The following is a 13,999-nucleotide window of genomic DNA, read 5'->3' on the forward strand; positions in this document are numbered from 1 at the left end:
CTGAAAATCGGGAAGTTCTACACTGATTGGAGAGTTCATACGATAGCTATGTAGGTCTAGAAAACGTGTCAAAATCTAGATCCGATTGGATTAATACTTTATGAGTTATCGTGTCCGCCGATCGTAAAAAACCTCAGTTCTGTGGAAAACGCGTTAAAAGTTTGAGAAACACTATTGATGTCGCTTGGTGGTGATAGAATAAATGGACAACATGTTCAAGAGTTTTTGAGACTTTCATTTGAAATTTCAATTTGACATTCTTGAGAAGTTGTATCTTCATATTAAATAAAAATAAACAAAATCATTTTTTTGAAACCGTGAATGGATGCTCTCTTTAGAGCAAAGAGAACATCCATTTTGGTCCGAACTATACATATTGCAACATTTTTTTAACTTCATGTGTATTTTCCATGGCTCGTCATATTTTATTAGCTAACCCCAGTGTTTCACATTTAAGATCCTAAAAATGTGTGGCTTCTAATATAAGTGTAGCATGACACATACACATAAATGATTGTTATTAATATGACATGTGTTTTTGTTGCTGTCGTTGTTGTTTTGTGGTTATAAAACTGTGCGGATAACAAGCTAATCATTCCACATGACAAATAATTTCTTGCCCACACATTTAGCACTTAATTTCGGGGAGAATACATTTGTAGTAGACCGCAAATATACTCATGGCTATGACCAATGGTCATGATAGAATATTAACCCATATTTCAGCATCTAAATTAATTATTAAATCAATATAAAAAATCTTGAACAAAACTCTAAACTGAAAAAATAATCATAAACAGTTCAGGGTCTAGTAGGCATAAATCCATTTTAATATTACTGGAAAAGGGCACTTTCTAAAGAATGATGTACAAATCATGATTCTCAATTCATGAAAATCCACTTTCAGACATCCCACTGCCAGCCCTTTAAAAATATCCTACAAAATATTTGCTGAAAAATCTGCCAGATTGAACAATTTGTTGAGAAGCCTTGAAAATCCATATTCATGAAAATCCACTTTCAGACATCCCACTGCCAGCTCTTTAAAAATATCCTACATATAAATAAATATTCGCTGAAAATTTTGCTAGAATGAACAATTTGTTGGGAAGCCTTGAATTTATCCTAAAACCCATGAGCAAACATTATTTAAATCCAGTTTATGATAATATTTTCAAAATTTCTTTAAAAAGAGGTAGTACCAAATTACCGACGCTCCGGTTGGAAAGCAGGACTAAGAACGACAACGTACTGAAAATTGTATGGAAACTGTTAGAAATCAAAAATCTGTATTTAAAATTTACTGAAAATTTTTTTATTCACCAGCAATCTAAATTGTATTTTGTAGCCACTTAGGTAGGAAATTTCGGCTAAAACCTTCAAAATACCGAAAATGAAGCAGGTCTTTCTTTATATGGGGGTATACCAAAATAGATACTTTGGTGAGAATATGCGATAAAAATATCCATAGTACCAAAAAAGTGAGTCCGTCCCTTTATATGGAAGCTATATCAAAAATGAACCTCAGAAAATAATATTTTTCAATCTTTTAAAATATGGAATAACAAATTTCAGCCACTTCGGTGAATAAATACTACTAAAACCTACAAAATATCGAAAATCAATCAGATCCATTGTTATGTGACGTCTAATTAATCCTCAAAAACCCGGGACTTCAAATTATAGTCCTTTTGATTGGTAAATGGTACAAAAATATTCCTTAAAAAATTCACGCCTTTGCTAGACATAGGACAAAAATTCTAAAAAAATCCCGCCTTTGATTGAACTTCGACAAAAATTCCTTAAAAAACAACGTCTTTCATTACTTCGAGTATTTTCTGAAAATATTATTTTTTACCCTTCATATGGAATGCCAAATTTCAGCCACATCGGCAAAAATACTACCAAAACCAACAAAATACCGAAAATACCATCGTTATATGGGGTCTAACTGATCCTAGTCCTTCCAGTTGGAAAATGCTAAAAAATATTCCTTAAAAAATCTCCGCCTTTGATACACCTAGGATAAGAAATCTTTAAAAACCACATTTTTGATATACTTCGATAAATATTCTCTAAAAATACAAGCTTTTGATATACTTCGATAAAATATTCTTAAAAATACACGCTTTTGTTATTCTTCGAAAAAATATTCCTAAAAAAATCCACGCCTTTGATAGACCTAAAACAAGAACTCCTTAAAAAATCCACGCCGTTGATAGACTTCAAAAAAATATTCCTCAAAAAATCCACGCTTTTGACAGCCTCTAAAAATATTCTGGAAAATATCCACATCTACGATATCGAGGTCTATCTTAAAAAATCCATTCCAGACCTCGAAAAGATAGTCTTTAAAATATCCACACCTTCGATAGGCCAAAAAAAATATTCATAAAAAAATCCACGCCTATAAAAACCTTTGAAAATAGTCAAGGGTCCTTGAATAACTATTCATTAAAAAGTCCAGGCCTATAAAAACCTTTGAAATATATTCAATGGTTCTTAAAAAATATTCTTTAAAAAATCCGGGCCTATAAAAACCTTTGAAAAATATTCAATGGTCCTTAAAAAATATTCTTTAATAAATCCACGGCTTCTATAGACCTTGAAAAGCTGGAGGTATTCTTCTTTCTATAGGAATCCACGCCTTATATAAATAAATCTACGGCTTCTATAAACATTGAAAAATATTCTTTTAAATGCTCCTTGAAAAAATATTCTTTTAAAAATCCATGCCTTCAATGATCCTTAAAAAAATTATTTTAAAAACCCACGCCTATAATGATCCTTGAAAAAAATATTCTTTTAAAAATCCATGCCTTCGACGATCCTTGAAAAAAAAAATTCTTCTAAAAATCCACGCCTATAGTGGTTCTCTATTGGTACCAAACCAATATCGAGGTCTGTCTTAAAAAATCCATTCCAGACCTCGAAAAGATAGTCTTTAAAATATCCACACCATCGATAGGCCACAAAAAATATTCATAAAAAAATCCACGCCTATAAAAACCTTTGAAAATAGTCAAGGGTCCTTGAAAAACTATTCTGTAAAAAGTCCAGGCCTATAAAAACCTTTGAAATATATTCAATGGTTCTTAAAAAATATTCTTTAAAAAATCCAGGCCTATAAAAACCTTTGAAAAATATTCAATGATCCTTGAAAAATATTCTTTAATATATCCAGGGCTTCTTTAGACCTTGAAAAGCTTGAGGTATTCTTCTTTCTATAGGAATCCACGCCTTCTATAAATAAATCTACGGCTTCTATAAACATTGAACAATATTCTTTTAAATGATCCTTGAAAAAATATTCTTTTAAAAATCCATGCCTTCAATGATCCTTAAAAAAAAATATTTTAAAAATCGATGCCTATAATGATTCTTGAAAAAATATTCTTTTAAAAATCCATGCCTTCAATGATCCTTTAAAAAAAATCTTTTAAAAATCCACGCCTATAGTGGTTCTCTATTGGTATCAAACCAATGAAACTGATATCTGTTATTTCGAAATATTCAGTGAATATTGATTGTATACTGCTTCATTAGAAATACATAAAATTCATTTTTTGTTATAAAAATTCGATGTCATCTGTTTATCAGGTGTAAACCCATAAATTAATGACATAAAAATTCGATAATAAAAAATATAGTTTTACTTTTTATTCTCGTGCAAAATAAAAATAAATTCAAATACGATGACAAGCAACAGAATTCGTTGCAGGAATTCAAGTGTCATCATTTAACCTAGATTCGTATGTTTTCGAGAGGGGCGAATGGTCAAATGGACTATACGAGAATGAATACAACCTTACTTATTTTATGGAAATTGCACAGTGGTTCAAATACAAAAATAAATATTACAATTTTGCTTTGTTCCTGCATCTTTATAAATTTGTTTTGGAAAATTATATTTCGAGGCCTAAACGAAGTATACAGAATAGAATGAAAATATCTCCCTTAATATATTTTTTTCCAAAATATTTTCATTACACCCTCTACCATAATTATGAAAATAATCAGCTAACATGCCACTACCTACAAACAGACATCATGTGGTTACGAAATAGCAACACCATGACATGAACATAAACCATTTATCAATGATGATGATGATGGTGTCGGTCGGTGTTGGTGGTGGACAGTAGGTGTTGCCAACATCAGTTTGCCAAATCATTAGCAGGACAAAACAAGCTTCCTCATTTTAGCTGTAATATTGTGGACGACAGGCCGAATGGCCGGAATAGACAGCTGTGGAAAAAACAGAACTATCACTGAGTGGTGTTTGTTGTAAACGTCAATTGCCACTGTTGCAAGATAAATTTACAAATTCACATACACACCATTTAGAAAATATCGGTAAATACACCTACGCTGATAACATACAATATGAAAATTCACTTTTTTTTCATACACACATATATAATGTGTGTACATATACATACAACCATTGTATATAGATTATAACACATACTTGTCGGATGTCAGCAAATTAAATTACATTAACAACGTGGAGAGCAGAATGAAAAAAAAAATACAAAAATACAGTTGCTCTTATTTGGAAAATTATGTTAGAGACGCTAATTACAACAACTACAAAAAACAACAAATTGAAATTGGTATACAATTTAATAAACTACTGGAATATCGAATACACATGGGTGATATTGAAAAAAATGTATTGCGGTTTTTTCAAACTTCACTTTTTTAAATGAAATATTATTTCAAGGATTTTTTAAAAATAATCGTTTAAGGACCACTATAGGCGTGGATTTTTTACATATAGTTTTTCGAGGACCATTATATGCGTTGATTTTTTATACCCTCAGCCTTCAGGCTAATGAAGGTATATACCCTTTGATACGGTGAAAATGTGCCTCATCGAAATATTGGTTTTAGACCCCATGTTTCTTTGGACCAAATCCGTTTCAGAAAATTTGGAGTTGATTTAGCCATGTCCGTCTGTCAGGCTGGCTGGTGCGCACGATAATTCTCGAAGACAGCAACCGATTTCATTAAAACTTTGCACATCTTAATATTTCGTCCAAACTTAGTTTAAGTTCGAAGATGGGGAATATCGGTCCACTCCCTCCTCCACCACAAAATGGTAAAATTGTGCTAAAAATTAATTTTATAATAACATGCAAACGGACTATCCGATTTTAACGAACCTTTGTACAGCCTATTATCTTTACCAAGCCTAGATGAAGTTTGAAGATGGGACCCATTGTTCCACTCTTTCTTGTACATCCCCCACAAAATGGTCAAAATTGTGCTAAAAATTAATTTTATAATAACATGCAAACGGACTATCCAATGTTAATGAACCTTTGTACAACCTATTATCTTTACCAAGACTGAATCAAGTAGGAAGATGGGACCTATTGGTCAACTTGTTCTAGTACCTCCCCCACAGAGGGTTAAAATTTTCAATATTTGTAAATCCAATATCAGGCGAATGAAAGGTCCGATGTGAACCAAACTTTGCGCAACCCATTATCCTTACGAAGTCTAGATTAAGTCCGAAGATGGGACCCATTGGTCCACTCGTTCCGGTACCAACCCTAGATCAAGTCCGAAGATAGGAATCATTGGTCCACTCCTTCTGGTACCTGTCCCACAAATGTTAAAAATGTTCAATATTTGTAAATCCAATATCAGACGAATGGAAGGTCCGATGTGAACCAAACTTTGCACAATCCATTATCTTTACGAAGGCTAGATTAAGTCGTACGATTTAATGTAAATGATCCACCAAAGACCCTATATATCTTTCTATTTGCACGAAATTTGACATAGCGAATTGAGCCTAGAATTGAAAATCGGCCAAGATTTAGTTTAGTATAAAGTTTCGTCCAATTTAATGTAAATGGTGCACCAAAGTCCCTATATATATTTCGATTTGCACGAAATTTGGCATAACGTACTGAATTGAGCATATTGTGATGTCTGCCAAGTTTCGTGAAAATCGGTCCAGATTTAGGTATAGCTCCCATATATGGTTTCGTTCGATTCAAGGCAAATGGTGCACCAAAGTCCCTATATATCTTTCGATTTGCACGAAATTTGGCATAACCTACTGAATTGAGCCTAATGTGATCTGCCAAGTTTCGTGAGAATCGGACCAGATTTAGGTATAGCTCACATATGGTGCACCAAAGTCCCTATATATCTTTCGATTTGAACGAAATTTGACATGGCATACTGAATTGAACCTGGAGTGATGTATGCTAAGTTTCGTGAAAATAGGTTTAGATTTAGATGTAGCTCCCATATATATTTTCGTCCGATTTAATGTAAATGGTGCACCAAAGCCCCTAATTATTTTTGATTTGCAAGAAATTTGGCATAGCGTACTGAATTAAGCCTGGAATGTCGGCCCCGTCCGGATTGGACTTGGATTTTTAAAGAAATATATTTCAAGGACTACTTTAAACCTGCATTTTTGGAGAACTATTTTTTAAGGACTATTGTAGGCGTGGATTTCTAAAGAATTATTTTTTTGAAGAACTATTAAAGGCGTTGATTCTTGATTCTTATATATATGTGCTTGATTATTACCTTTTAAAATTCACGAGCTTACACACACACATGTGTGTGTCACTCATGTGATTATTCCGTGCTAAGCCATCAAATGTGATGGGCGTTTCGTATGAATGTTTGATTTTTTTGCAAGTAATCAGTTTTAGCGGATATTACATGGGTGGTAGGAAAATGAAAAAATTGGAAATTTCAGCCTTCGTAATTAAAAATCAATAATAACATTTTACCACCAACACCAACTAATATCAGTCATTTTGGAGGACATGTGGAATATTTGCAAGTATTTTTTTATAAACCAAGGATACAATTTCAAGTTACCTGGAATTTCATCATCCACATTAAATGTTATTAATCTAAATACAATAATTAATTAGAATAACATTAAAATGCTGAGGTCATATTGGTTTACACAAATTAATTATTCCTTGAATTTCAACATTTAATTTGTTTATTTCGTGCCATCAGCCTTCGTAATTATTATTGCGAAAAAAATAAAATAAAAATATCACATTCCTTGGCTTTTGACATTTTGTGGGGATAATTACATCCTCTCTCCGGTCTTTTTGTTCGTTAGGATTTCATATCACGAAAAATTAATTTCCAAAATTCATTACAGCAACAACAACATTGGCAACAGTTTCCATCATCAAGTGGTTGAGAAGGGAAATCATTTAAAAGCTGATAAGGAGGGTGAATGCCTCCCAGCGGGAAAACCACTTAAGCAAAATGTTTGTAGGCTGGAAAATTTGACACCAATTAGTGATTTGGAAATTGTCTCATCTTCCACTCGGCATTTTGGGTGGTAATTCCGGGAAATAATCATAACCCAAGAAGGCCCATAATCATATCCTTGCAGAATGTGTTTTCGCAAGATGCCAATCTCCTAATATAAAACCTAATAAAGTAGTAAATTGTATGGAAGCGGGAGGTTGGGTTGGGTTTATTTACATTAAAAGTTGGGTGCGTAACACAATTAAATGCCAAGATGATGTTTGTCCTTTTGTGCGACGCTGAAGAATAACATCACTCGTCAGTGAAAGGCAATAAACGTGGATTTTACGGAACATTAAACACAAGCATCATCAGTACTTTTATGACATTTATCCTTTTTAGGACATTTTATTCTGTTGTTATTTGTAATTGCTTTGAGGTAATGTGGAAAAGAAGACAAATAAACTTAGTGCATTAAAGATTGAGGGAATGAATAGGAAATAAATATGAGAAGTGAAGTAATTTTTCCACACAATATCATAGGCGTGGATTTTTTAAATATAATTTTTCAAGGACTATAAAAGGCGTGGATTTTTAAATATAATTTTTCAGAGACTATAAAAGGCGTGGATTTTTAAAAATATTTTTTCAGTACTATAACAGGTGTATATTTGTAGAGAATATTTTTTCAACGTCTATTAAAGGCGTGGATTTTTAAAAATATTTTTTTAATGGGTTATTAATGTCGTGGATTTTTAAAGAATATTTTTCAAGGACTATTAATGCCTTGGATTTTTAAAGGATATTTTTCAACGACTATCACAAGGCGTGAATTTATTAAAGAATATTTTTTCAATGCATAGATAGAATTTTTTCAATAACTATCATAGGCGTGATTTTTTTAAAGAATATTTTTTCAATAACTATCATAGGCGTGATTTTTTTAAAGAAAATTTTCAAGGATGTGATTTTTATACCCTCCACCATAGTATGGAGGATATATTAGTTTTGTTTTTCCGAAATAATCATTTCCGATCCTATAAAGTATATATATTCTTGATCAGCGTAAAATTCTATGACTATCTAAGCATGTCCGCCTGTCTGTTGTAATCACTCTAGCGTCTAAACGATTGGAGATAGATTCCCAAAATTTTGTCTTTTGTCTGCAGGCAGGTTAAGTTTAAAGATGGGCTTTATCGGTCCACGTTTAGGCATAGCTCCCATATAAGGGTACCCCCAAATTTCGGTATTTTGGCGTTCTTGAGTGCGATTTTCAACCAAATTCTTTGAAATTGAAATTTTCAACCGAATTCTTCACTAAAAATTATAAATATAGGACCATTTTTTCTGGTAGCCCCCCATAGGGGTACCCCCAATTTTCAGTATTTGGGAGTTCTGATCGCATTTTCGACCGAATTGGTTGAAATTTGGTACTTTGAGTTCTTATTGGGTAACAGATCTCTTCACTAAAAATATAAATATAGGTCCCTTTTTTCTGGGCATAAGGGTACCCCCAATTTTCGGTATTTTGAGGTTCTTGAGCGCGGTTTTCAACCGAATTCGCTGTAATTAATATTAATATTCACCCCTTTTTAGGGGTAGTCCCCATATAACCCCCTTTTTATACACTGTGGTACAGGGTAACAGGCAAAAGGAAACGAGATAGACACATGGTTCCTTTTGAGAATATGCATAGAATCACTTTCTGAGTTGATTTACGCATGTCCGTCTGTCTGTCCATGTATTTTTGTGAACAAAGTCCGATTATGATCCGATTTGGATGAAATTTGGCATAGGTCACTTATTTGGTCTAAGGACGAACCCTATTTAAGTTGGGAAAAATCGGTTCAGATTTAGATATAGCTCGTCCGATTAATGTAAATGGTCCACCAAAGTACCTATATATCTTTCGATTTGCACGAAATTTGGCATAGAGTACTGAATTAGGTCCAGAATGTGCTAAGTTTCGTGAAAATCGGTTCAGATTTAGATATAGCTCCTATATATATTTTCGTCCGATTTAATGTAAATGTTGCACCAAAGTCCCTATATGTCTTTCGATTTGCACGAAATTTGGCATAACGTACTGAATTGAGCTTAGAATGATTTCTACCAAGTTTCGTGAAAATCGGTCCAGATTTATATATAGCTCCCATACATAGTTTCGTCCGATTTTATGAAAATGGTGCACCAAAGTCCCTATATATATTTCGATTTGCACGAAATTTGGCATAACGTACCTAGAATGATTTCTGCCAAGTTTCGCGAAAATCGGAACCAAGGAACCAATATATGGCTGATAGGAACAAAACGTAGTGAAATTAGTATAACCTGACCTGTGAATATCGCCTATAGTATGGGCGATATTCGTTACTCAAAATTGTCAGTTTTTACCATACAAAGTATGGAATTCTAAGACGATTTAGCCATCTGTTGTAATCATTCCGACTTCTAAGGATGTCGTGATAAAAAAACTCGAACCTGACGATGATGAAGTATATAGGCCATCATTTCCCCATACAATTAATTATACATATTAAGATAAAAACTAAAATATTGAGTTCGAAATTGAGCTATTTCTGTCATTAATTAGGCATAGCCCCTCATATCACCATAACCCCAAATATTTGCTAATTCCTAGCTATGTAATCAATATCGGCCTCCCTTTAAGCATAGCCTCATATAACTTTACACTCTAAATTGCGGTAATTTGTGGATTTTATACACACGTTTCACTCTACCATGCGTATTCAATGTTAGTCCACGTTTTAGGGTTTTCAGATCTTAAGAAAAATACCGATTAAAAATCGTTGAAATTTGTATTTGGTGTACATAAAGGTTTACATAAATCGGTTTGTAGAACTGTCGATATAGGTCCACTTTTTGGCATGTTCCCTATATTTTCATTTCAAGTACCTTTCAGTATACCTATGGAGGAGGGTATCCAAAGTTCGGCCCAGCCGAACTTTACGCTTTTTCACTTGTTTTAAGGATTAAGGATTTTTTTCAAGGACTATTCTGTTCCAAACAACATTTTAAATTAAAAATTTCTCCCGAACTTCTTTAAGAACACCAAATGACGGGTTTCTCTCATTTCTTTAAATATGCAATTGTAATTTATACACCTTTTCACAGTTATTCATATAATGTGGGTAAACAAAGTACACACAAATATACATATTTATGTGAAATATCCCTAAGGCTCTGTGTCTCTGTCATATCATACATTTTTTATTTCGAATATTTACCATTGCGGTCTTATATTTGAATATCTGTTTTTTTTTGGTTCATTGTAAGTCATTTTTATGTAAATTACTGTGTGTCATTTCATGGGGGAATATTTTTTGGATGTTGTGGGTTTGGAGTTTTCGTTTATTTTTTTTTGGTAGGATTATTTGTTTATTGACTGTGTTTTTTTTCTGTTTCATCTCAAATATTCTTATGCGTCAGACACTTGAAATATATAACGGATTTCGTTTATTTATTTGATGAAGTTTTGTGTTTATTTTATTTTGGGGTTTGTTAAATCCTTAGAGATAAACATATTTTGTGATGTTTTATTCTCTTTAAGAATTAGGTATTTTTAATATATGTTTGAAGAGTTTATATATTTTAAGAGTTTTATTTAACGAGGTATATAAGAGCCAAACATTTGGATATAAAAAATTATAAAATTCACGCCTTTGATGTATTTAAAAAAATCTTTTTTAAAAATCCAGTTGAAAAATATTTTTAAACCAGTGAGCGGAGCAGTATAGTCGGACGGGGCATGACATATACGATACCCTACACAACTACCATGGAACTCTAACTTTCTACGGATTTTTATTCCGAGCCTGAGCAATATTTCCAGATAGTTGCACCCTCTTGCCGGATTTGAGGTCAACAGCACCTCTTCCTTACACTGATATATTTTCCGAATATTAATCATATTCAGTACACTCCCTCTAATTACTTGGCCAGATTCCCTCCACCCTGGGTTGTGTTGTGATGTTCGGCTCATAATTGTGGCCTATAGATCGACCCTAAAAAAACCAAATTAAGTTTTCGGTCCACTTCATCCCAAAATTATTATCTGATCATCACCGCAAATTATGGAAATTTTCAAAGCGATATGCGCTATATTTCCGCACTACATTGTGGTAATGGGTTACTAAATAATATCTGAATACGTAAGTACCTGTAAATATTTAAGTGTAACTCCCACATCCGAGTACATACGACAATGTAATTGGAATCAATTTAAAGGCCAACCACTTCTTTTGGATATAATATGAATTTCTCGGGTCTATGTCCTTCATGAGTAAATATATATGCCGTAGAATACAAATTTTGTCATTTTTCACACAAAAGTCAGGGTCCAGGGTCAAAACAGGCATGCTTATTTCGCGATGACCAGAAAAATGGATAAAAATTAAGAATTTGGTCCATTTCATCCTCTAAATGTTAACCGATCTTTACCAAAAACAATAGGGGTCTTCATTGGCCAGAACACATCCTACATGCACATTTTCGTGACTATTGGTTCATAACGGTGGTGGGTCTAGGACCAATATTTCGCGGCGTTACAAACTCTTGGGGCTGCACAATGCTATAATGAAAATGAAAAATATAATGAAAAATATTTTTAAAAAATCCACGCCTTTGATAGTCATGGAAAAATATTTTTAATAATCCCCGCCATCGATAATCATGGAAAAAATCCTGAGGGAGAAACCTAAGTCCTAGAATGTTTTTGGATCTTTACAACTGTCCTTACGTTTCTTTTATGTATTTTCCTAATTACAAGTTTAAAAAAGTTCTCAAGAACAAAAAATAAGCCATAGAATTTACTATATCGATAATTATGGTTGAAATCTTACAAAAACAACACACCTGATCCCCATGAAAATTTGTGTCTATGCTATTGTCCAGAAGGAGGACATAAAATTAAGAGATTATATTGCACACAAAAACACCTATCCCTCCCCTTCAAAACATCCAACCACCAAATTGTGTATAATCTCCTTCATCAGCCGGCTTAGTAACATCCTTGATCCTTTAAATACACACACACACAGCACAGAAGGGGAGAAAACGAACGAACATCAAGGCAACAGGCATCTGGTGCCATGAATAAAAAAGAGAGAAACCCGCACAAAACTACCTCAATAACAAATTAGCTGTGCCGAAGCATTAACAAAATGTAAATGTGTAAGTGTGTGTGTGGGTGCGTATAGTTGTATGGCTGCATAAAGGATGTGGTTAATAAACTTAACGGCTCAACTGCAAGGCGATAGGCGAAGAGTCCATTTGAACCCCTAAATATTGACCAATAATTATGTAAACAGGCATGCTTATTGTTTGGCCTGATCCCTTCTCCAATTAGAGCTGCCAGAAAAATGGACAAAAAATAATTATTTGGTCCATTTCATCCCCTTCATTGGCCTGAATACATTCTACATGCAAAATTTCGTGAAGATTGGTCCATAACTGTGGCCTGTGTCGTGTTTACAAATTAGAATGGACAGACGGACGGAGGGACACACATATCTTGATCGACTCAGCTATTAGCGACGATCGGTATACTTAATGGTGGGTCTAGGACCAATATTTCGCTGCGTTACAAACTCTTGGGGATGCACAAAGCTATAATACCCTGACAACATAGTTGTGTAGGGTATAAAAAGAAGGGGTCGGAGGCCACTACCATAATAAGAAACACATGTTCAGCCAATTGGGTCGTATACGTGTTGACAGTACTTATACGCCAAATGTTACAATTTAATCAGAAGCCTTTTAAATGCCTAATACTACCAAGTAACTGGACTCAGAGACTATTTTGATGACTTCTCTTTTGAGAGGTATATTTTATGAAAATTAGAATATTGAAAAAAAAATCTGAATATAATGTGACTAAAGCCACCATCGATGTGAAATGTGTGGTCTATTCAGTTGCGCTCAATCTCTCAGATCTATGACATACTTTTTTTTTAATGCGGAGGTTGTTTTTCGTTCTATATAGTTGAGTCGTTCTTTTTTTATTTTATGAAAATGAGATAAGTTTGTTTGTTGTTGTTGTTGATTTTTTTATTTTTTCGTCAGTTTCATTCAGTCTATTTCTCCGTTTGTGGTACTTTGTCGAGAAATTAGTTAAAAGAACAAAAATTCAAGTGAAAGTTAACTTGTTTTGTAACAGTTGGCCTACGCAAAGAGAGATGGAGAACGTGATGGAGACAGGGGGTGTGAATGAGGCATAGAGGTGGAATTTGAATGTTCGGACTGTTGGAATGTTGATAGATTCTTCTTGACAAGTTTATGTTAATTTTTTCCTGTGCACATTTTAAGCATCTGTCAAATGTTTACTTTCGAAGTTTCTTTTTTTTTAGTTTGTATATTAAGAAAGACATTTGCCAGTGAGGTGTGAGGGAGGCAGATCTAAGCAAATGCCAAATGTTAATAAAGAAAAAATTATTTGTTTAATTATTAGACACCTTGAAAGAAAATGTACATAATTCTTTGTAATCTAAATTTATTTAAATTTATTGGTACTATTATGAGTTTGAAGAAGTTACAAAGTTGCAAAATAAAATAATTAAATTTAATAAGTTTAATATCAGAAATTAAAAATTGCATATAAAACATATTTTAAAAGAAATTCTTGGAATACTAATGAAGTATGATTTTTCTATGTGGTTGATCCACAAATGTTATCCATGCCTTTGAATGCCAACTATCAGAGGAATAGTTACTACCACATTTAAATCAT

Source organism: Musca vetustissima, unplaced genomic scaffold (genome assembly GCF_032173495.1).
Source record: "Musca vetustissima isolate MV318-11 ecotype Yass unplaced genomic scaffold, APGP_CSIRO_Mvet_v1 utg2235, whole genome shotgun sequence".
NCBI classification, from domain to species: Eukaryota; Metazoa; Arthropoda; class Insecta; order Diptera; family Muscidae; genus Musca; species Musca vetustissima.